This window comes from Dipodomys ordii, unplaced genomic scaffold, assembly GCF_000151885.1.
Source record: "Dipodomys ordii isolate 6190 unplaced genomic scaffold, Dord_2.0 Scaffold14, whole genome shotgun sequence".
NCBI classification, from domain to species: domain Eukaryota; kingdom Metazoa; phylum Chordata; class Mammalia; order Rodentia; family Heteromyidae; genus Dipodomys; species Dipodomys ordii.
Genome location: NW_012267230.1, coordinates 206,331 through 211,150, shown reverse-complemented (window position 1 = coordinate 211,150; position 4,820 = coordinate 206,331). Strand labels below are relative to the sequence as shown.

At 42.4% G+C, this 4,820-nt stretch overlaps 1 long non-coding RNA gene across 1 annotated transcript in view; it reads right to left on the bottom strand.

Moving 5' to 3' along the window:
• The window catches only part of LOC105982050, a 27,385-nt gene that overhangs the window by 5,671 nt on the left and 16,894 nt on the right, over nucleotides 1-4,820 (bottom strand). The window contains exon 2 of the long non-coding RNA XR_001174857.1: nucleotides 369-493. This is a non-coding gene — a long non-coding RNA (uncharacterized LOC105982050). The remainder of the gene's footprint in view (nucleotides 1-368; nucleotides 494-4,820) is intronic.

Genomic DNA, 4,820 nt, shown 5'->3' with positions numbered 1-4,820 from the left:
TGGCTCAAGCGGTAGAGTGCTCTCCTTGAGCTGAAGAGCTGAGGGACAGTGCCCAGGCCCAGAGTTCAGGCCCCACGACCAGATTCTGCCCCCCCCCCCAAAAAAAGAAAACTTTATTTAAACAAATATATAAAAGCCAAAAGTATGAGAGATCTGGGAGAAAAACAGATGACAGGAAGGAAGCTGTAGGAAGCTAGAAATTGACCTAAGACTAGGGCCCAAGTAGGGAAAATAAATAAATTAATGATTGAAAGATCAATCGTCACTGAGTAGGACTCTCCTTACTTTTTCCAAACACAAGTTCAAAGTCTAGGGCCAGCAAACCAGAGCAGCTGCCTTCCCCCTGATTTCAGGAAACATTTACTCACCTGCAAGGCCTGCTTGTCAGAGGAAGGAGGTATAACTCTAAATCTGGGGGCCTTCTTGATTCCACTTTCAGTCCTTGCTTGTGAGAATGTTGAAAGCACTCTGAGCACTGTGAAAGTTTTTAAATCTGAAAACAAGAACACAAGAATAACAGTTTTGAATTCTATTAAGGGCCAAGAAAGTGGATCACTATACAAGCTGGAAACTGTTTAGGATCCCTGGGGAAGGAAGAATGTGCTAATGCCTCAGTCCACCCCTAGAAATGCTCTGGTAAACCTTTCTCTTCTCTGACCTTATGTTATCATTATTTCCAATCTCCTTCAAGGCTTCAATTGGTAGTATAGACCTACTCAGGGAACAGTAGGTTTTCTGCTTTCTACTTTTAAAATCTTTAGACTGGATCACAGCTAGAAGGCTAAGGAAGAAGGTGTACTGATGCAACAGCTGTTCTTTAATGGTTTCACCCACTTCAGCCACTTTAACAGTATTTTGGCTTTGAGAATTTCATTCTAGTTCATTCACAGGGGTGATATAGTTAAGGTGAATTGTCTTACCTCAGGACCTAACCAACAAAAGAGTCTGAGGAGTGGAAAGTCATCACTTCCTTTGAGCTATGTTATATAGTAGGAACTCAATTTTATAGTTTCCTGATCCATGGAGGCTTTTAATAACTGTGTGACAGAAGTATGATTAGAGATATATGTATGCCATGGCTCCAACGCCTCCTTTCTTTTCTAATGTGGTTCTTGTGATGTCTTAGGGCACCATGTATTCAGGCAGTGCTAGACCAACCAGGCTTAAGTAACAGAGGCTGTTTTCAGCTTTCTCTGGCCAGCCTACTATAATGCAGAAAGCTTCTACTAGAATGCCATTCAAAGTACAGCCAGTTTAGCAGCTTCTAGGACATCAATCATACTGTTGCTTTCCAGTTCCTACTGCTAGAGAAGGGACTGGAAAAGGGCATCAAAACATTGTGGCCAAAGACACAAAAACAGATATTCTTGTTCTGCTGGGCTAGGCAGTGACTGCAGATCATCAACTTGGGGTGTATCATCACCAAGGTTCAGGAACTGTTTTTTGTTTGATTTCTCCCCTCCCCCTCAACGCCCCCCCCCCATTCCTGGGGCTTGAACTCGGGGTCTAGATGCTGTCCCTGATCATCTTTTGCAAGTCATGGTTACATTTTCCACTTTTTTGGTAGTTTATTGAAGGTAAGAGTCTCTGGACTTTCCTGCCCAGGCTGACTTTGAATCATGATCCATAGATCTCAGCCTCCTGAGCAGCTAGGATTACAAGCATGAGCCTCTGATGCCTGGTTAAGAATTGGTTTTAAAACAGAAACTTACATTTCCTATTTAAAAATCAAAGATTACTGAGGAACTGGATTAGTCAAATGGCAGAACACCAATTGAACAGGTGTAAGGCACTAAGGTACTAACTAGCAAATAATTTTTTTTTTTTGGGTCTGGTCGTGGGCCTGAACTCTGGGCCTGGGCGCTGTTCCTCAGCTCTTCAGCTCAAGGCTAGTGCTCTACCACTTGAGCCACAGCGCCACTTCCGGCTTTTTTCTTTTTGCTTATGTGGTACTGAGGAATCGAACCCAGGGCCTCGAGCATGCAAGGCAAGTGCTCTACCACTGAGCCACCTTCCCAGCCCTAGCAAATAATTTTTTAAGAAGGTCACAACTTATAGCAGTAAAATGCTCATTTGGGCTGTAGATATGGTTCAAGTGATAGTGTGCCAGAAAGCTGAGCAAATGCAAAGTCCTGAGTTAAAATCTCTATACTCTTCCCTCTCCTATGCCAAATGTCTACTTCATTAGTGGTGTGGGCAAAGCACTAACAAATTCCTTAATACTCAGCTTGGCTTTTCTTGTATTGGTAGAGGGGCTTGAACTCAAAGCCTTGTATTCTGCTTGGCTTTTTTGCTCATGGCAGGTACTCTACCACTTGAGCCATATCTTCAGTTCTGGCTTTTTGCTACTCTTTTGTAGCAAGGAATATAGGTGTGAGCCACTGGTACATCAACCAACTTGCTTTTAAAAATATTTATTATGGGGCTGGGAAGGTGGCTCAGTGGTAGAGCACTTGCCTTGCATGCATGAGGCCCTGGGTTCGATTCCTCAGCACCACATAAGCAAAAGAAAAAAGCCGGAAGTGGCACTGTGGCTCAAGTGGCAGAGTGCTAACCTTGAGCTGAAGAGCTGAGGGACAGTGCCCAGGCCCAGAGTTCAGGCCCCACGACTGGACCCCCCCCAAAAAAATATTTATTATGAATCAGTAGTTATTAAAGTAACAGACAGTTTTCCAATGAGCTGAGCAACATCTTCAAATAATCTGCTTCACTGCAGAATCTTTGTGATCATTTGAGCCTCAGGATTATCATAGAGATAAAATTCTTCCCATACAAAAGCTTTACGGTAACTCTATTGACAATGATTCCCTGAAAATGACACCAAAGACAGGTAACAAAAAACAAAACCAAACAAAACAAAAAAAGTAAACTTGAGACTGGTAGCTCATGTTTGTAATCCTAGCTACTCAGGAGGCTATGATCTGAGAACAGGGGTTTGAAGCCAGTCCCAAGGGCAGGAAAATCCATGAGACTCTTATCTCTAATTAATCACCTAAAAGCTGGAAGTGGAGCTGTGGCTTAAGTGGTAGAGCACTAGCCTTGAGCAAAAAAGTTCAGGGACAGTGCTCAGGTCCTGAGTTCAAGGCCCAGGACCAGCATAAGAAAAAAAGAAAAAGAACTATGTTTAAATTGGATTTCATCAAGACTACAAACTTTTAGACCAGTGTAGTGGCTGGTACCTATTATCCTAGCTACCTATAAAAGCATCTGAGATAAGGAAGATTTCAGTTCAAAGCCAACCTGGGCAAAAAGTTAGCAAGACCCCTTCACAACCAATAGCTGGGTGCAACAGTGCGTACCTGCCATTCTGGGGTGGGTTAGGACATGATTCTGGGGTGGGTTAGGACAAAAAGTAAGATCATATCTCAAAATTAACGTGTAGCTGGGTGCTAGTGGCTCACACCTGTAATCCTAGCTATTCAGGAGGCTGAGATCTGAGAATTGCAGTTCAAAGCCAGCCCGGGGAGGAAAGTCCATGAGACTCTTATTTCCAATTAACCACCAGAAAAACGGAAGTGGCACTGTGGTTCAAGTGGTAGAGTGCTCGCTTTGAGCTGAAGAGCTAAGGGACGGTGTCCAGGCCCAGAGTTCAAGCCCCACAACTGACAAAAATAAATGAATGAATAAAAAAATAGTGCAAAAAAGAGCTGGAGGCATGGTTTAATGGTAAAAAAGCCTCACTAGCAAGTACAAGGCCCTGAGTTGAAACCCCAGTATAGCCAACAAAACAAAACAAAAACAAGAACAACTTTTGCACAACCAAGGACACTGTCAACAATGTTAAAAGGCAACTTACAGGATAAAGAATTATTTTCGAGCCAGGTGCTGGTGGCTCATGCCTATAATCCTAGCTACTCAGGAGGCTGAGATCTGAGAACTGCAGTTTGAAGCCAGCAGGGACAGAAAAGTCCATGATACATTATCTCCAGTGAACCAATCAGAAATAGGTGGAAGTGGTACTGTGGGCTCAAGTGATAGAGAGCTAGCTTTGAACACAAAGAGACTCAGGAGCAGTGCCCAGGCCCTGAGTTTAAAGCCTTAGGACCAGAAAAAAATATTAATTATTTTCAAACCACGTATCTAATAAAAGTTAATTATCTAGAATTTTGAGAACTCTTTACAACTCAAACCCTTCCCCCCTCAAAAAAAAACACAAAAAAACCAACCAACCTGAGGAAAATTAGGCAACCACTTTAAGAGATGTTTTCTTAAAAGTATATAAATGAAGCCAGACGTTGGTGGCTCACACCTGTAATCCTAGCTACTCAGGAGCTGAGATGTGAGGATCACAGTTCAAAGCCAGCCTGGGCAGGAAAGACCATGAGACTCTTATCTCCAATAAACCACTCAGAAAACTGGAAGTGGCACTATGGCTCATAAGGTAGAGTGCTTGCCTTGAGCTGAAGAGCTGAGGGACAGCGCCTAGGCCCCACAACCGACCAAAAAAAAAAAAAAAAGGGATATAAATGGCTAATGATGTTCATCACAATTATCAAGAAATTCAAATTATAACAAAACTAGGATACCATTTCACACCCATTAGGATACTATTATTTTTAAAAACTCTGAAAATTAGTGTGGGAAATGAAAATACTTATTCTCTGCCAGTTGGAATGAGATAGCTGCTATGGAATAACAGTATAATGGTTCCACAAAAAAAATAAATAAAAATTAAGTTATTTGATTCATCAATTCCATTTCTAGTATATGCAAAGAATGAAAGTGAGATGAATAGATATATGTACAACTGTAGTCAAAGCCTTACTTTTTTTGGGGGGGGGGGGCAGGTCTGGTCGTGGGGCCTGAACTCTGGGCCTGGG